Here is a 20,284-nt window from a genome sequence, read left to right as displayed (position 1 = left end):
GATGCGGGTGGAGGAGGAGGGTGAAGGAGGGAGGAAAATGTTTTAAAAAGCAAGCGAGGATTGGTGGCACTGTTGACTTTCTGACGGAAGTATGTCTGCTTTGCAGAAGTAACCTTAGTCGAGAAAGAAGACAGAAGAGTTTGGTATGTTATGAGCTGTTCAGGATTTTTAGTTTTTCGCCAGCTTCTCTCAGCAGCCCGAAGTTTTGAGCGATGCTCACGGAGAACATCAGAGAGCCAGGGTGCAGGAGGACTGGCTCGGGTTGGTCTGGATGTCAGAGGGCATAGTCTGTCTAGACATGATGTTAGCGTGGAGCAGAGTGTATCAGTGGCACTGTTCGTATCAAGTGCAGAGAGTTTGCAAGATGGAGGAAGAGAGTTCGAAACAACGGTGGATAGTCTGTTGGGTGAGAGAGAGCGTAGGTTTCTGCGAAAGGCAACTAGAGTAGGAGTGTGTGGCGGCTCAGGAGTAATGTGGATGTTGAGAGAGAGAAGGAAATGATCCGATGTTTGTAGTGGAGTTACTAGTGTTTGGTCAGCGAGGCAATGTCGAGTGTAAATAAGGTCTAGTTGATTACCTGATTTGTGAGTAGCAGAAGTAGGTGCTCTTTTGAGGTCGAACGATGCAAGCAGAGTCTGGAAGTCAGCAGCTTGAGGTCTTTCTATGTGGATGTTGAAGTCACCTAGCACCAACAAGGGAGTGTCATAATCAGAAAAAGATGAGAGAAGAACATCCAGTTCATCCAAGAAGTGACCTAATGTACCCGGTGGGCGGTAGATGACAACCACATTTAAGCGAAAGGGGTGGATAATGGTGACTGCATGGAATTCAAAAGAGCTGATTTTTGGCAGGGACGGTCTCTGAGTGAATTTCCATTCTTTGGAAATCAGCAGTCCAGTCCCACCCCCTCTCCCTGTCTGACGAGGAGTGTGGGAAAGAGAGAAATTAGTAGAAAGAGCTGCATGTGTAGCAGTGTCCTCCGGTCTCAACCAGGTTTCAGTTAGAGCCATGAGACTAAAGTCAGAATGAGTGGCTATGGAGGTAATAAAATCTGCTTTGTTAACAGCAGATTGACAATTCCAGAGGCCCACAGAGAGAGAGAGTTGTGAAATAGAGGATACATGAATTGATCGAAGGTTGTGAGGGTTGCGCCTGCAGCGTACCTCCCGTGCTCTGCGAGTATTAGTAACAACAGGAATTAGTAAACACATAATAAAGTGCAAGGAAAACAATAATGAGTGCAGAGAAAAGGAAAAAAAAAATAAAGTAAGAAGTACTCAAGTGCTTTGTCGGTGTCTTTGCTCGGTGGAGTCGCACAGGTAGAGTCGATGGTCTTTACACTCGTCGGTCATCACACGAGGCGGGCTTCCCACGAGGCTGCCGCGACCGCTGCCGCGGTGAGACTAGTCGCTTATATACACCCCCGAGCGCTTTGCTGATTGAGTTCAGCTGGACACGCCTCGAGAGTAAAAACACCCGAAACTGCAGCGGCGGGGGCGCGCGAAAAACCTCCGGCTCGGCACGCAAGCTCTTACAGTAAACAAAAGGAAACAGTGGCTAAAACTTGCTAGTACTAAACACAGATAGCTGAAAAACAATTTTAAATGTCCAACAACCGATACAAAACCAGCTGAAACAAGTCTAAGTGTTCTCTAACCAAACACAGCAACTGAAAACAGGTCTAAATGTACTTACTCTGTGTTGCTCTCGATGCTAAAGTGCTTCTCCTGCTAGCTAGACCAAATGTGTTCAAATATATAGTCTTTACCTGGCATTTGGACACGCCTCCAAAGTTACAAAACACCCGAAACTGCAGCGGCGTGGGCGCGCGAAAAACCTCCGGCTCGGCACGCAAGCTCTTACAGTAAACAAAAGAAAACAGTGGCTAAAACTTGCTAGTACTAAACACAGATAGCTGAAAAACAATTTTAAATGTCCAACAACCAATACACAACCAGCTGAAACAAGTCTAACTGTTCTCTAACCAAACACTAAACACAGATAGCTGAAAACAATTTTAAATGTCCAACAACCAATACAAAACCAGCTGAAACAAGTCTAAGTGTTCTCTAACCAAACACAGCAACTGAAAACAGGTCTAAATGTATTTACTCGGTGTTGCTCTCGATGCTAAAGTGCTTCTCCTGCTAGCTAGACCAAATGTGTTCAAATATATAGTCTTTACCTGGCGTTTGGACACGCCTCCAAAGTTACAAAACACCCGAAACTGCAGCGGCGGGGGCGCGCGAAAAACCTCCGGCTCGGCACGCAAGCTCTTACAGTAAACAAAAGGAAACAGTGGCTAAAACTTGCTAGTACTAAACACAGATAGCTGAAAAACAATTTTAAATGTCCAACAACCAATACACAACCAGCTGAAACAAGTCTAACTGTTCTCTAACCAAACACTAAACACAGATAGCTGAAAACAATTTTAAATGTCCAACAACCAATACAAAACCAGCTGAAACAAGTCTAAGTGTTCTCTAACCAAACACAGCAACTGAAAACAGGTCTAAATGTACTTACTCGGTGTTGCTCTCGATGCTAAAGTGCTTCTCCTGGCGCCACTCTCGGACTTCCCACCCCCCTCCCTTTGCCTCCAGGTCCACATTCCAGTGAAAACTCCAGCCCTACTCTTCCAGCCATCCCTTCCACCCCTAATCCTCCTCAATTCTGTAAAGTTTACAATAAAATGTAAAGTTTACAATAAAATATTGTAGACAATTACAAAAAATGAAAAAATATATAAGGAAAAGGAGCTAAAATAAAAACTAGAAATTGAATTGAAAAATGAGAATGGAAAAGATATACAAAAGATAAAAGAACTGGAAGGAAGACAGAAAGAAATGGAGGAGGAGAAATTTGAAGGTGCAAGATTAAGAAGCAAAGCTAAATTTACAGTGGAGGGGGAAAAGTGCACTACATTTTTCTTTGATCTATAGAAGAGAAAAGGGAAGGCAGAAATGATTAAAGAAATAAGGAGCAGAAATGGGAACATAGTAGAACAAAATGAGGAGATTTTGGAAGAATAAAGATCATATTATGAGAAATTGTTTTGCACAGAGGGAGTAAAGGAAAAAGAAAAAAGGGATTTGCTAAAACTAATCAAATCAAGAGTAGAAGAAGAGGAAAGAAGAGAATGTGACAAGGAGGTAAGAGAAGAAGAAATAAAAAGAGCAATTAGTGAATTGAACAAAAAGAAAAGTCCAGGAATTGATGGGTTGGGAAGTGAATTTTATATTGTTTTTAAAGGTATTTTATCTAGTATTTTAAAGGAAGTATATGATGAGATTTTTGAGAATGGTGGGGTAAATAAAAGAATGGGGATGGGCTTAATGAAGGTGATATACAAAGGAAAGGGGGATAAAGTAGATTAAAAAAATTATAGACCTATAACAATGCTCAATACTGATTTGAAGATTTTAGCAAAAGTTTTAGCTAACAGACTAAAGGAAGTGATGCCAAGCATAATCAAAACAAACCAAGCATATAGTATAAAAGGACGAGACATTGCTGACACAACTATGAGTATTAAAGACACAATAAGATATATAAATGATAAGAAGAAAGATGGTTTTTTAATTAGTCTGGACTTCGAGAAAGCTTTTGATAGAGTGTAGCATGACTTTTTATTTGGAGTGCTAAAGAGTTTTGGTTTTGGGGAAAATTTTATTAAGTGGGTTCAGATTTTATATAGAGGAGCTATAACCAGGATAAAATGCAATGGTTTTTTAACGGACTGTTTTAAAATAACAAGATCAATCAGACAGGGTTGCCCGTTATCTGCACTTTTATATGCTTTAGTTGCAGAACCATTGGGATTAGCTGTGAAGCATGAGGAACGAATAAAAGGAATAGAGGTAGAGGGGGGAGTGAATAAAATATTTCAATATGCTGACGATACTACATTAATACTACAAGATATGGCAAGTGTAAAGCAAGCAATGGAAACAGTGCAACATTTTTGCAAGGGTTCAGGAGCTAAAATAAACGAAGATAAAACAGTATATTTGAGATTTGGAGGAACGTCCTGGTTACGTACGTAACCCATGTTCCCCGAATAGGGAACGGAGACATGTGTCTGTATTAAACAGACCTTTGGGAGTGCTTTAGATGACCAATCACTTCTGAAGATAAGAAAACGGGCCAATGAAATGCCAATTGAATTGGCGGAGCTTAGCTCCACAGCTGAAACTGATGAGCCAATTAGGGCTATATCAGTCGGCTGCTGGAGCCAGCTCATCAGAATTTGCCTGCTGAAGAGCCGATCGCTCAGCTCCCAGCTGGAGACTCAGGTGCTGTGGCAGTGAAGACACACGTCTCCGTTCCCTATTCGGGGAACGTGGGTTACGTACGTAACCAGGACGTTCCCCTTCATATGGGAACTTCTACGTGTGTCTGTATTAAACAGACTTTTGGGAGACTGTATGGAAAGCGCCACAGCAGCTAAGCCTGTCGCGTCCCTGATGTGTAGTTTGCCAAGCCAAAGCGTGAAAGCACTGACAAACGTCCCCTAGGCCCAACATATTACCATTACATGGGAATAAAAGTTTTAATTCGGGGGTTGTAAGTGTGCTTTTACCTAGCTAATATAGACTAGGGATTTTGGAAATACGACAGTACGTTGGGAAAGCGTGCCAGTCCCCGAAGGGGGATGACGCAGCGGAGACCACCTGCTACCTTAAAAGGGGAGACCTGATGGTAAGGAGACATATGGACTAGCCCTAATGAGGGGGAGTGCTACATATGATAAGCTGGTTAGCGGTTTAGGGAAGACACGGGACCGCCTAATAAGGGGGAACACACCGTGGTAATAATGCATATGACATCACCAAATGGGGATGCACATAGCTGGCACCGATCCTCAATATGCGTGTAGACCTAATGGGCATACCAACCGCACACTGAGCCATGCACTCGACGACTCCGCTGAGTCGATGCTGGGGGCCTCGGAGGAATTCTCTAGGGTTCGCCTGGGAAGGGAAACTTACTAGTAGAATAGGAAAAAGCGCACGCATCTCCGGTTTAGGGAGCCTGGCGCAGCAAGCGTTTGTGACACCGAGGTTAATTCTCCCCCGATTGATTGGGATTTCCCAATAACCGGGAGAAAACTGCTCCACTCGGAGGTTATAAAACCTCGCATATGTGTTAGGTGTCGCCCAACCCGCAGCTCTGCAGATATCTGTGAGAGAGGCGCCGCGTGCTAACGCCAATGAGGAAGCGACACCTCTAGTGGAGTGCGCTCTCACGTTAGGGGGGCGTGGCTCGCCCTGGCATTGATAAGTGAGGGCGATGGCATCAACTAACCAGTGGGCCAACCTCTGTTTTGACACGGCACTTCCCTTCTGCCGGCCACCATAACAGATAAAGAGCTGTTTACATGATCTTACATTTTGCGTTCGTTCCACGTAAAGGTGCAAAGCGCGAACGGGACAAAGCAGTGAATGGGCTGAGCCTGCCTCCTCCGCAGGCAGCGCTTGCAGGTTCACCACCTGATCTCTAAATGGGGTGGTAGGAACCTTGGGCACATAGCCAGGTCGGGGTCTCAGGACAACGTGAGAGTAACCCGGCCCGAATTCAAGGCACGATTCGCTGACCGAAAATGCCTCCAGATCCCCAACTCTCTTGAATGGCGCCAATGCGATCAGCAGAGCTGTCATAATGACAGAATACCGAATCGAGTGGCTAAAACAGATCTCTCTGCAGACCCACCAGGACCAAAGAGAGATCCAAGAGGGCATGAAAGGGGGGCGGGATGGATTTAATCGCCGCGCGCCTCTGAGGAATCGGATGATTAGATCATGCTTCCCGAGCGTGTTGCCATCCACCGCGTCATGAGCGGAGATGCAGCCACGTAAACCTTCAGTGTGGAGGGTGACAGCCTACGCTCCAGCTTATCCTAAAGGAAGGATAACACAATGCTAATCTGGCAAGTTCGGGGGTCTTCTCGGGGAGAAGCGCACCACTCAGAGAATAGACTCCACTTCAGGGCGTAGGCATGCCTCGTAGAGGGTGCTCTAGCCTGAGTGATGGTGTTAAGTACCGCGGGCGGTAAGTCACCAAAGTCCTCCGCGCTCCGTCTATGGACCACACGTGGAGGTTCCAGAGATCTGGGCGTGGGTGCCAGATGGTGCCCCGTCCCTGAGAGAGGAGGTCCTCCCTTAGGGGAATGCGCCAAGGAGGGGCCGCCGCGAGCAGTGTGAGCTCCGAAACCCAGGTCCGGTTGGGCCAGAGGGGCGCAACAAACAAGACCTGCTCCTCGTCCTCCCTGACTTTGCACAAAGTTTGTGCGATTAGGCTTACTGGGGGAAACGCATATTTGCGCGTGCCTGATGGCCAGCTGTGAGCCAGTGCATCCGTGCCAAGGGGGGCCTCGGTCAGGGAATAAAACAGCTGGCAATGTGCGTTCTCGGTGGAAGCAACAGATCGATCTGGGCTTCCCCAAAGCGCGCCCATATCAGCTGGACCGAATCGGGGTGGAGTCTCCACTCTCCTCGGGACACTAGCTGCCGTGAGAGCGCATCGGCTGCACGGTTGAGCTCGCCCAGAATGTGAATGGCACGCAGTGATTTCAGTCGCGTGTGACTCCAAAGGAGCAGACGGCGAGTGAGCTGAGGCATGCGGCGAGAGCGCATACCCTCCATATGGTTGATATAAGCCACCGCCGCCATGCTGTCCGTCCTGACCAGCATGTGTTTCTGCTCCAACACCGGAAAAAAGCGGCGGAGAGCCAGATACACTGCCAACAGCTTCAGGCAGTCGATATGCCAATGCAGGCGGGGTCCGGACCACGAACCCGCGGCTGCATGCTCGTTGCACACGGCCCCCCAGCCCATGCTGGAGGCATGTGTCATTACGACAACATGCCTGGATACTAGCCCTAGGGGCACTCCGGCCCGTAGAAAAGCCAGATCTTTCCAGCGGCTGAGGGTGCGGAGACACAGCAGAGTGATGTTCACCCGGTGCGTACCCGCGCGCCATGCCCGTCTGGGGACTCGATCGCGAAGCCAACGCTGAAGTGGTCTCATATGAAGCAAACCGAGCGGCGAGACCGCGGATGCCATATGCCCCAGGAGCCTCTGAAAACATTTCAGTGGGACCACTATTTTCCTGTGGAGCTCGTTACACAGGAAAGCATTAGCCTGGCGCGCTCCTCGGAGAGGCGCGCAACCATAGCAATCGAATCCAGCTCCAGCCCGAGGTAAGAGATCCTCTGCACAGGGCAAAGTTTGCTCTTCTCTCGGTTGACCTGAAACCCCAACTGGTCGAGGTGCCGAAGCACTTTGACTCTGTGCATAATCAACTGATCGCGAGAGGAGGCTAGAATGAGCCAGTCATCGAGATGACTTATTGATGACTTGTTGAGTGTGCGGATGCACGCAAGCCGCAGAGGCGCAGAGCACCCTCCGCGAGCTTGGTGAAAACCCACAGAGACAGAGAGAGCCCGAAGGGGGGGACTTTGTACTGCCACGCTCGTCCTTCGAACGCAAACCGGAGAAAATGTCGGTGGCGTGGAAGAATAGAGACATGAAAATACGCGTCCTTCAGGTCTATGGCTGCAGACCAATCTTGTGGACGGATGCTCTGAAGCAAGCGTTTCTGTGTAAGCATTCTGAAGGCATTTAGTGTAAATGACAGTTCAGTCTGCGCAGATCTAGGATTGGTCTTAACCCTCCGCTCTTTTTTGGGCACGATGAAATACGGGCTGTAGAACCCGGACTCCATCTCGGCTGGAGGGACCTGCTCGATTGCGTCCTTCGCCAGGAGGACCGCAATCTCCTCTCGCAAGACAGGGGCGCTCACGGGGATCACCCTCGTGAAAAGAACTTGGGAGGGCGAATAGCGAACTGAATCGCATAGCCGAGTCTGACCGTCCGTATGAGCCACCGTGATGCGCTGGGCAGCGCTAACCAGGCTGGCAGAGCGCGCGCTAATGGCACCATCGGAGCGATCACAGACGTGCCAGCGGAGGGGCAGCTCGGGATTGGAGTGCTCATCCCGGGAAGCGGTGCGTCCCGAGGAAGAGCTGAAAATAAGAGAATTTCTCTTACCTTCCTCCCTGGATCCCGCGGTGAGGCCAGAGTGAGAGAAAGGAGTCCGTCCTGCTGCACTCTGAGGGCCTGAGGCGAAGGGTCCCGGTGCTGCGAGCTGGAAGGCGGAGCATCCCAGACTGGCAGTACTCGGGCTCGCGCATCCGGAGAGAGAGGAAACTGCTCTTTTGGAAATTTATTTGCCGCCAGCCCAGGGGCCGGCAGCGAGGAGTTTAAAGTCGTTGTGGACTGATTTAATAATCCTCGGCCCCCCACCGAGGAAAGAGCAGGTCCCCTCTTTTCCGAATGGCCCGTCCCAGGAACGCTTCGCGGTCCGTTTACTGGACTTAGCGGCGCCCTGGGGCGGGGGCGTTGCAGTCCCGCGGGAGGCTCGGCATTGCCGCCTGGCCGGAGCGGGCAGCGAAAGCGGAGCAGATGAAGCCGCGGGTGGACGCCCTCGGCAAAGAGCAACCGCAACGGAAGGAGCAGCGGGAGGAGCAGTTTTTCGAGCCCGCTGATAGATGACCTCACCCCTCGCCTTGGACTGCTTTTCACCGCGGAGAATTCCTGGGTGAACTCCCCGACGGTGTCGCCGAAAAGGCCAGCCTGGGATACGGGAGCGTTAAGTAAGCAAGCTTTGTCAACGTCTCTCATATCGCCAAGCTTAGCCAGGGGTGGCATTCCTGGACCACTAATGTGGCCATCGTCTTCCCCAGGGCACGAGCAGCCGATTTAATAGTCATGAGAGCATAATCGGTTGCCGTGCGGAGCTCATGCAGCAAGCCTGGGGGAGAACCGCCCTCCTGCATCTTGGCCAGCTTCTCGGCTTGGTAGCGTTGATAGGTGGCCAGAGCGTGCAGAGCGGAGGTGGCCTGGCCCGCAGCAGTGTAGGCTCTGGCCGTGAGAGACTCAGATAACCTGCACGCTTTGGAAGGGAGTGAGGGCGGACCTCTGCGAGTGGAGCAGCTCTGCGGACAGAGCACGCTCCACCTGGGGAATCGCCTCATAACCCCTGGCCGCTCCGTCATCAAGGGAGGTGAGAGCGGGAGCGCACGAGGACCGGGCAGAAAAAGGTGCCCTCCATGCCTGCGTGAGCTCTCTGTGTACCTCCGGGAAGAAGGGGCCGGGGGGGTCTAGAAGGCTTCGCCTTCTTCACCCCCACGTAACACCATCTAAGCGGTCCGGCCGCGGTTCTGGGGGACAAGCCATCTCCAGTCCCACGGCCGAAGCAGCCCGGAATAACACGGCTAACATGTCCGACTCCAGATCCGAAACCTCACTGACAACCCCGCAGGGGGTCCGGATCTTCATCAGAGCATGTCAGCCCGCCCTCCGATGCAGCGATGGACATCACGTCCCCGGTGTCATCTAATGAGAGCGCGGCCAACCCAGAGGATGGACCAGCGCTAACACTCGAAGCAGAAACAGAGCGCACTGACGAGGAGCGAGGGGTCCGCGGGCCCGAAGGCGACGGATTAGCCCCCACTGTAACCCTCAGGCCTGCCCGAGTGCTAACCGCTTGGCGGGGAGCAGCAGGGGTGACTTGCCCTAATAAAAGAGCTCGCCGCGACCTCAGTTGCGCAACAGTCAAGCCATCGCAATGCGGGCAAGAACTGTCCGCGAGCACCGCATCAACATGTTGGACCCCCAAGCATGTGACGCAGTACTCGTGCCTGTCATCCGGGGAGAGGAAACCACCGCATCCAGAAACGCACGGTCGAAACGACATCTTTAAAAAGACGCGCTGCACGACCGTGTGCTCTCTTAGGGAATTCTGCTATTTTAACAAACTGCTCTTTCAGGTCACCAGCGAAACGCCAAGGGGACGGGAAACCCAGCTTGACCGCCGCTAGAACGTCTTCCCTCGCACTGGTGAGAATAATGCTTTCTTCAATGTTGGAAGTCAGCTCAGCAGAAGGGTTCTTCAGTCTCAGATCGGGTCTGAAGCAACAATTCTGATGAGCTGGCTCCAGCAGCCAACTGATATAGCCCTAATTGGCTCATCAGTTTCAGCTGTGGAGCTAAGCTCCGCCAATTCAATTGGCATTTCATTGGCCCGTTTTCTTATCTTCAGAAGTGATTGGTCGTCTAAAGCACTCCCAAAAGTCTGTTTAATACAGACACACGTAGAAGTTCCCATATGAAGGGGAACTGAGGCTTTATCTGGACATTTTACGTTCAAGGAAATGGATGAAATTAAAATTTTAGGCATTGTAGTTGGGAGAGATTAAAAAGAAAGCAGAAGTAACTATGTGGGAGGAAATGTTAGGAGGGATTGAAAGAAGGCTGAGGTTTTGGAAGTTAATGTCTTTAACTTTGAAGGGGAGGGTTTTAATTTTGAATGTTTTAATGGTTTCTAAATTATGGAATATTTTATATGTGAGAAATGGTGGGATTTTAAAAATTGTACAGTGAAAATGATTTATGGGTTTTTTAGTGATGGGGTTTTTAGGAAACCTGGTGCAAATCAGTACTGGATACGGCGTTTTAAAGATGTAAATGAAGACACTATTTGGGCTAATATAAATGGCAAATTTGTACAATCAAAACTGGAGAATTTAGAATATTTTATCAGGAGTAAAGCAGTGTTTACAGATGTCATTTTAAACAAAATAGGGATGGAGGAAAGTCTCACATGTAAAGTATGTCAAGATGCAGATGAAGGATTTTTACACTTGTTTTTATATTGTAATGAGTTAAAAGATTTTAATGAGAAATGCAAAAGCATGATTTTAACTTTGAAAGGAGAAAGAGCTGACAATCTAGAGTGGGAAAAGGTGTTACTGTTGGGGCTGAACAAAGAATGTGATAATAAAAAACTCATAAATTTACTTGTGATTTTAATGAAAAGTGCAATATGGGAGAGAAGAGTTGTAGCAAAAAAGGAAAAAGTTTTATTAAATTTGTGGAATGTGTTTAAGAGGAAGGTGGAGAAATATTTTGAATGTCTATTTTATTATTTTAAGTTAGAGGAAATGCAGGAGGCTTTTTATGATGTTTTTACTCAAGAAGTCACAAAGTTTTTAAATGACACAGGAATAAAAATGTCTTTTTTAAAATGTGATTTTACCTTTTAAGGAATACTACTTGCAACATTTTATGTGAAAAAAAAAACAAAACACATTGTTGTGAAGCTATGATGTAAAATAGACCTTTTTAATGTTTTGTTTTAAGTATAATCTGTATAAATAAGTGAATTGTATGAATTTTGAACAGTGTAATAAAAGAAAAAAAAAAATGGCAATGTCTGATCTCATCTGAACTCGGAAGCAAAGCAAGGTTGGGGCCTGGTTAGTACTTGGATGGGAGACCGCCTGGGAATACCAGGTGCTGTAAGCTTTTTGAATTCCTTCATTTGGCAAAAAAAAAAAATTAATTAATTGAAAAAAAAAAAAAAATACAGGTAAACAATTGAGGTGACAAGGGCATTGTTTCTGTGGCTGCTGTGTCCAGGCAAGCTGAGTTGCTCTCGGCTCCTGGTACTGCACCTGTTTTTAAGTAGCCAACTCTTGACGACTGCTCTCGCTTACGGCCATACCCCCCTGTGCATGTGTGAGAGTGGTACATTCCAGGAAGTGTTTGGCTGCAGTTGGTGAGAGAGGCTCACCACATTTTCTTCTGTTTAGTTTTATTTTTGACTAAAATACATTTTTGTTAAAGTTTTTTTGAGTTTGTTTAGTTTATCCTCCCAGCAGCGTGAGCTGTTCGGGAGGAGTGTTTTTTATTCCTATTATTTTTTTTTTTTTGCAATGGACGGATCTACGGTGACAGACCTGGCAATGGCGGACGGATTTGAGAAGGCAAATGACAATGGACTGGACAGACGACAACGAGAAACAAACAGATCAGAGAAGGAAGCAAAGAAAAGGATTTATCTAAAAGAAGCAACTGTAACAGTGGATATGGGACAAACAACTGAGGTGAGAGCAATGGATTTAATTAAAGCAGTGACGGAGAGGATTGGGGATGGAAAGATTTTGGCTGTAAGACCAAAACAAAACAAGGAGTATGAAGTAACACTTGAAAGAGAGGAAGATGCTGATGTGTTAACAGATGGATTGACTATAAAAGGGATAAACTGTACAGTAAAGAGGCTACAAAATCGAGATTATGTTGTCTCCTTCATGCATCTGCCTGTCTATGTTGCTGACGTAGATATTTTAGAGAAATTGGATCATTGGGGAGTTTGTCCCCTTTCAAAAATTAAAAGAAGGTTTTATCCGGGCACAGATATTGAAGATGGGACGAGGTTTGTTAAAACCAGATTCCCCAAAGAAGTGGCGTCCCTCCCGTACAGCACAAGAATAGAGACAGCAGAAGGACCACAATACTTTAGGGTGATGCACAGCCATCAGGTGAAAACTTGCAGGCTGTGCATGAGCCCAGATCATGTGGTGAAAGACTGTCCAGATTTTAAGTGTTATAAGTGCGAGGAAAGGGGGCATTTCGCAAGGGATTGCGATGCGGTGAAGTGCCCGGATTGTAATAAGGTTTTAAATAAATGTGAATGTTGGATGGGGGAAGAGGAGGAGGAGGTAGAGCAGCGGGTAGACAGACAGATGTATGAAGGAGACAATATACAGTCAGAGGACAAAACAACAACACAAGACAGAAGAACAGAATCTAAAAGTGAAAAACTACAAGAGAATGAGGCTAATGGAAAGGACAGGGTCACTGAACAGGAAGGGACAACATGGACTCAAATGGATATGACTGACAGTTTAAGGAATGTTTTGGAAGCAGCAGAATTGAGCAATTTGAATAATAAAGACTTACAATAAGAACAACAGGAAGACATATTTTGGACACAAATGGACATGACAGACAGTTTTCAAAAGGCAATGGACACAGTGGAGACAAAAGACCAAAGTAATGAGGAACAAGACGAGTTAGAGGAACATTTACAAAAGGAGGGAAACAAAGAGACACAGGTAAAATCATCAAAAAGAAGAAGATCGATAAAGATAAAACCTAATTTAGAGACTGCAAGGAAAAAACTGCTAAAAGATGGAGAAATCGAATGCGAAAATAAGTATGAGTTGCTAAAGGGCTTGGAAGAGATGGACTGAGATGATGGTTTTTATGAATGTTTTTATCTTATTTATGGTTTTAGGAATTGTGTCTTTTAATGCAAGAGGGCTTTTAGACATCAGAAAATTTGAAAAAGTGAAAGAAATGTGTAAACGAGAAGATGTGATTTTATTACAAGAGACAAACTGGAAGGAAGAATACATGAAGGAAATAAGAAAAAGGTGGAGTGGGGAGATTTTATACAATAATGGGGATGGGAGGCTGGGGAGAGGAGTTGCAATTTTAATAAAAGAAAACAGTGAGGTTTTATGTAAACAATCTATAATGACAAAGAGGGGAAGTGTATGAAATGTGAAATGGAGTATGAGAAGAAAAATTAATTATGGTGAACGTTCATGCCCCAACAGAGGAGAACAGAAAGAAAGAGTATTTTAATGTACTAAGAGATTATTTAAAGGATCATGAAAGAGTTATTATCATGGGGGATTTTAACACTGTTTTTAGTAAATTAGAAATGGCTGAGGGAATGGTTTTTAAAACGGATAAAGGGAGAAAAGAACTGAAAATATTGATGGAGGAAATGAATTTAATTGATGTGTGGAGAGAAAGGAATGAACAGAAAAAAGAGTACTCAAGAAGACAGTTAGTGGGGAATTTTTTTTGTCAGACAAGAATCGATTTTATTTTATGCACAAGAAATGTTGAAGGGTTCATAAGCAAGATCAAATATGAAGAAACAAGTCTGAGTGACCATAAGCCAATTTTTATGAATCTAGACTGGAGTAATGTGAAAAGAGGGCCAGGGGTATGGGTTTTAAACACAGCGGTTTTAAAGAATAAAGACTATGTTTTAAGTATAAAGGAAATTATTCAAAAGGAAAAAGGGAATGAAATTTATAATGAGGACAAAAGAATGTGGTGGGAGAATGTGAAACATTTAGTTAAAAAGTTTACAATAAAATACTGTAGACAATTACAAAATTGTAAAAAATATAAGGAAAAAGAGTTGAAAGAAAAACTAGAAAACGAATTGAAAAATGAGAATGGAAAAGATATACAAAAGATAAAAGAACTGGAAGGAAGACTGAAAGAAATGGAGGAGGAGAAATTTGAAGGTGCAAGGTTAAGAAGCAAAGCCAAATTTACAGTGGAGGGGGAAAAGTGCACTAAATTTTTCTTTGATCTTGAGAAGACAAGAGGGAAGGCAGAAATGATTAAAGAAATAAGGAGCAAAAATGGGAACATAGTGGAAGAAAATGAGGAGATTTTGGAAGAAATAAGATCATATTATGAGAAATTGTTTTGCACAGAGGGAGTAAAAGAAAAAGAAAAAAGGGAATTGCTAAAGCTAATCAAATCAAGAGTAGAAGAAGAGGAAAAAATAGAATGTGACAAAGAGGTAAGAGAAGAAGAAATAAAAAGAGCAATTAGTGAATTGAACAAAAAGAAAAGTCCAGGAATTGATGGGTTGGGAAGTGAATTTTATATTGTTTTTAAAGATATTTTATCTAGTATTTTAAAGGAAGTATATGATGAGATTTTTGAGAATGGTGGGGTAAATAAAAGAATGGGGATGGGCTTAATGAAGGTGATATACAAAGGAAAGGGGGATAAAGTAGATTTAAAAAATTATAGACCTATAACAATGCTCAATACTGATTTTAAGATTTTAGCAAAAGTTTTAGCTAACAGATTAAAGGAAGTGATGCCAAGCATAATCAAAACAAACCAAGCATATAGTATAAAAGGACGAGACATTGCTGACACAACTATGAGTATTAAAGACACAATAAGATATATAAATGATAAGAAGAAAGATGGTTTTTTAATTAGTCTGGACTTTGAGAAAGCTTTTGATAGAGTCGAGCATGACTTTTTATTTGGAGTGCTAAAGAGTTTTGGTTTTGGGGAAAATTTTATAAAGTGGGTTCAGATTTTATACAGAGGAGCTATAACCAGGATAAAACGCAATGGTTTTTTAACAGACTGTTTTAAAATAACAAGATCAATCAGACAGGGTTGCCCGTTATCTGCACTTTTATATGCCTTAGTTGCAGAACCACTGGGATTAGCTGTGAAGCATGAGGAACGAATAAAAGGAATAGAGGTAGAGGGGGGAGTGAATAAAATATTTCAATATGCTGATGATACCACATTAATACTACAAGATCTAGCAAGTGTAAAACAAGCAATGGAAACGGTGCAACATTTTTGCAAGGGTTCAGGAGCTAAAATAAACAAAGATAAAACAGTATATTTGAGATTTGGAGGAACTGAGGATTTATCTGGACATTTTACGTTCAAGGAAATGGATGAAATTAAAATTTTAGGCATTGTAGTTGGGAGGGATGAAAAGAAAGCAGAAGTAACCATGTGGGAGGAAATGTTAGGAGGGATTGAAAGAAGGCTGAGGTTTTGGAAATTAATGTCTTTAACTTTGAAGGGGAGGGTTTTAATATTGAATGTTTTAATGGTTTCTAAATTATGGAATATTTTATATGTGTCATCAATGCCACTGTGGATGGAAAAAAGGCTGAAAAAATGTTTTTTAGATTTTTTATGGGAAGGGAAGCCTCCAAGGATAGCATACACAACGTTGATTGGAGAAGTAGGCAAAGGGGGACTAGGTTTAATAGACGTGGAGCAAAGAAAAAACAGCTTAAGAGTGAAAATGGTAAAGAAATATTTGGATGAAGAAAATAAGGCAGCATGGAAAAGAACAATGGAATATTTTTTAAATAAAAGTGGGAATTTTAATATGGGAGATAATATTTTATGGATTAGGATGAAAACATTCATGACAGAGGGTCTACCAGACTTTTATAAAGAATTGATTGGAGCATGGGGGAAATTTTTAACTTGTGTACATTTTAATATACAAGGACGCGAGAACATTTTAAATCAGCCTTTATTCTTAAACAGTGACATTCTTAATCAAGAGAAAGTGGTGTTTTTTAGGAAATGGTGGGAGGTGGGAATAACAAGAGTAAGGGATATTTTATATGAATTTAAGGAAGGATTTTTACCGGTGCAGTATGTTATTGATGTGATGGATGAAGCGAAGGAGGATTTTAACAGACAAGACTTAATAAAGGAATACGACATAATTAAAAATGCCATACCTGCAGAATGGTTAACAAGAATAGAAAACATGGAAGAAAATAAACCAAGTAAAGATGTGAGTGTAAGATTTGGAGAGAAATGGTGGGATTTTAAAGATTGTACAGTGAAAATGATTTATGGGTTTTTTTTAGAGATGGGGTTTTTAAGAAACCTGGTGCAAATCAGTACTGGATACGGATGTTTAAAGATGTAAATGAAGACAACATATGGGCTAATATAAATGGCAAATTTGTACAGTTAAAACTGGAGAATTTAGAATATTTTATCAGGAGTAAAGCAGTGTTTACAGATGTCATTTTAAACAGAATAGGGATGGAGGAAAGTCTCACATGTAAAGTATGTCAAGATGCAGATGAAGGATTTTTACACTTGTTTTTATATTGTAATGAGTTTAAAGATTTTAATGAGAAATGCAAAAGCATGATTTTAACTTTGAAAGGAGAAAGAGACGACAATCTTGAGTGGGAAAAGGTGTTACTGTTGGGGCTGAACAAAGAATGTGATAATAAGGTGGAGAAATATTTTGAATGTCTATTTTATTATTTTAAGTTAGAGGAAATGCAGGAGGCTTTTTATGATGTTTTTACTCAAGAAGTCACAAAGATTTTAAATGACACAGGAATAAAAATGTCTTTTTAAAAATGTGATTTTACCTTTTAAGGAATACAACTTGCAACATTTTATGTAAAAAAAACACCAAAAAAAAAACACATTGTTGTGAAGCTATGATGTAAAATGGACCTTTTTAATGTTTTGTCTTAAGTGTAATCTGTATAAATAAGTGAATTGTATGAATTTTGAACAGTATAAAAAAAAAAGTGACCACCTGGGAGAAAGATAGAGTTTTGGTCAAATGGAAGCAGGTGGACTTAAGGGTGAAGCAGCTGGACTTGAGGGTCCTAGAAAACCCATAGTAACTGTTATTCTCTGGCCTTCAAGGGAATAGAATGCTATTTTAGCTTTTTTGTGCGGTGCTGGCAAAAAAAAAAACAGGTCCCATCTAGATTTGAATTTAGATCGCTGGATGCAGAGTGCTATCCATTACATTATGGAACCTCAAGATGGTGTAGAGCTGCTGCCCGAGATGAAGATGATGAATTAAAAAACTGGCCTTGCAGGAAAGTAGCAGAAGGTCCATCCAAGGCAAGGCCAATGTGCATTGATTTCTGAGTAACTCGTCATTCGGCATGCAGGGCTCCTCACACATTTACTGGAGCATTACTAGGTAGGGCCTTCAAAAGAAAAGCACGCCATTCTAGGCAATTTGACGACTAAATGGCAGGCAGGGCAAAGAAGCCACCACAGAACAGATGTGATATTATTTTTTCTTTTTCGACCACGTCTAAAATGTTCAATTTTGATTGTGAAAAGGGGAATTAGCTTAAATGGTAGAACGGTCGCTTAGCATGCATGAGAGAGGTAGCTGGATCGATGCCCGCATTATCCACTTCTGTTTTCATGCCTTTCACACTGGCTTTTATTGCAAAGCTGGTTGCACCTGGAGGGTTTAGAGCGAATTTCCTTACGTCAGCTTTGCCGGTTCTGTATAGTACTAATCATTGCAATCCTTCAGAAGCCCTATCAAGTCACAGTTTTCTTTTATTCGATGGCGCGTCCGCAGTGGGAAATCAAAGCACTAAATATATAGCAGAGTGCTGTCGATTAGGCCATAGGAATCATCACCAGAAGCGATGTGACCACCTGGGAGAAAGATAGCGTTTTGGTCAAATGGAAGCAGGTGGACTTAAGGGTGAAGCGGCTAGGCTTTTTGGGTGACTTTCATTCAACTGACCCTGTGCCCAAAACAGAACAACAACATTGCTTTGCCGAAACCCGGGATCGAACCAGGGACCTTTAGATCTTCAGTCTAACGCTCTCCCAACTGAGCTATTTCGGCTGCCATGACACAGCTTTCCTGCAGCAGGGATGTCTGTGAGACCAAGCTGAGCCCTTAAGTGCATCTGAGGCATAAGAGAGTAAAAATTTGGCCAGTACGGGTATCGAACCCACGACCTTGGCGTTATTAGCACCACGCTCTAACCAACTGAGCTAACCGGCCGTTTTCTTACCAGTGTGCTGGAAAACCCAGAGTTACTGTCATTCTTTGGCCTTCAAGGGACAGGTTGCTATTTTAACTTTTTTTTTACGGTGCTGGCAAAATAAAAACAGGTCCCACCGAGATTTGAACTCGGATCACTGGATTCAGAGTCCAGAGTGCTTACCATTACTCCATGGAACCTTTAGATAATATAGAGCTGCTGGCCGACATGAAGATGATGAATTAAAAAAATGGCGTTGCAGGAAAGTAGCAGAAGGTCCATCCAAGGCAAGGCCAATGTGCATTGATTTCTGAGTAACTCGTCATTCGGCATGCAGGGCTCCTCACACATTTACTGGAGCAGGACTAGGTAGGGCCTTCAAAAGAAAAGCACACCATTCTAGGCAATTTGACGACTAAATGGCAGGCAGGGCAAAGAAGCCACCACAGAACAGATGTGATCTTATTTTTTCTTTTTCGACCACGTCTAAATGTTCAATTTTGATTGTGAAAAGGGGAATTAGCTTAAATGGTAGACCGGTCGCTTAGCATGCGAGAAGTAGCGGGATCGATGCCCGCATTCTCCACTTGTGTTTTCATGCCTTTCACAGTGGCTTTTATTGCAAAGCTGGTTGCACCTGGAGGGTTTAGAGCGAATTTCCTTACGTCAGCTTTGCCGGTTCTGTGTAGTACTAATCATTGCAATCCTTCAGAAGCCCTATCAAGTCACAGTTTTCTTTTATTCGATGGCGCGTCCGCAGTGGGAAATCAAAGCACTAAATACATAGCAGAGTGCTGTCGATTAGGCCATAGGAATCATCACCAGAAGCGATGTGACCACCTGGGAGAAAGATAGCGTTTTAGTCAAATGGAAGCAGGTGGACTTAAGGGTGAAGCGGCTAGGCTTTTTGGGTGACTTTCATTCAACTGACCCTGTGCCCAAAACAGAACAACAACATTGCTTTGCCTAAACCCGGGATCGAACCAGGGACCTTTAGATCTTCAGTCTAACGCTCTCCCAACTGAGCAATTTCAGCTGCCATCACACAGCTTTCCTGCAGCAGGGATGTCTGTGAGACCAAGCTGAGCCCTTAAGTGCATCTGAGGCATAAGAGAGTAAAAATTTGGCCAGTACTGGCAAAAAAAAACAGGCCCCATCTAGATTTGAATTTAGATCGCTGGATGCAGAGTGCTATCCATTACATTATGGAACCTCAAGATGGTGTAGAGCTGCTGCCCGAGATGAAGATGATGAATTAAAAAACTGGCCTTGCAGGAAAGTAGCAGAAGGTCCATCCAAGGCAAGGCCAATGTGCATTGATTTCTGTGTAACTCGTCATTCGGCATGCAGGGCTCCTCACACATTTACTGGAGCATTACTAGGAAGGACCTTCAAAAGAATAGCACGCTATTCTAGGCAATTTGACGACTAATGGTGTTACCTGGATGTGGGACAAATACAAATGAATGTATTTTATATAATTATTTTTTTATTTTATTTTTGATGTTTGAAAAGTCACTCAATGTATTGTTTTATTGTATTTGAAAATTATTTTTAACAAAAAAAAGAAAAAAAAAAGCAATGCCTGATCTCATCTGAACTCGGAAGCAAAGCAGGGTTGGGTCTGGTTAGTACTTGGATGGGAGACCGCCTGGGAATACCACGTGCTGTAAGCTTTTTGAATTCCTTAATTTGGCAAAAAAAACATTTTTATTAAATAATTAAAAAAAAAAAAAAATAGGTAAACTATTGAGGGGCCAAGGGCATTGTTTCTGTCGGTGCTGTGTCAAGGCAAGCTGAGCGGCACTCGGCTCCTGGTGCTGCGCCTATTTTAAATAGCCAACTCTTGACGGCTGCTCTCGCTTACGGCCATACCACCCTGAGCACGCCCCCTTGAGTTTGACTGAGTCACTGCTTTCAAGGAAGTGTGAGGTGGCAGTAGGGAGAGAAAGGCTCTCCCATTTTGATTTTCTTTATTGTTTTTTACTTGATTTTGCTTGAAATAAGTTATATAAATTTTGTTTAGTTTTAGTTAAACCCCAGACAGTCTTATCTGTT

General features: G+C 43.8%; 3 non-coding genes and 1 pseudogene across 3 annotated transcripts; 1 reads left to right on the top strand and 3 right to left on the bottom strand.

Moving 5' to 3' along the window:
- LOC130222042 (zinc finger protein 729-like) overlaps positions 1-20,284 on the top strand; it is a 632,497-nt pseudogene that overhangs the window by 583,724 nt on the left and 28,489 nt on the right.
- trnaf-gaa (transfer RNA phenylalanine (anticodon GAA)) lies at positions 18,012-18,084 on the bottom strand. Its single transcript has one exon. It is a non-coding gene; the product is annotated as a tRNA-Phe (tRNA).
- On the bottom strand, positions 18,173-18,246 carry trnai-aau (transfer RNA isoleucine (anticodon AAU)). The gene has a single exon. It is a non-coding gene; the product is annotated as a tRNA-Ile (tRNA).
- Positions 18,355-18,426, bottom strand: trnaq-cug (transfer RNA glutamine (anticodon CUG)). The gene has a single exon. It is a non-coding gene; the product is annotated as a tRNA-Gln (tRNA).

This window comes from Danio aesculapii, chromosome 4 (assembly GCF_903798145.1).
Source record: "Danio aesculapii chromosome 4, fDanAes4.1, whole genome shotgun sequence".
NCBI classification, from domain to species: Eukaryota; Metazoa; Chordata; class Actinopteri; order Cypriniformes; family Danionidae; genus Danio; species Danio aesculapii.
Note: the sequence above shows the minus strand (reverse complement) of the source record. Positions and strands in the feature narration are given on the sequence as shown.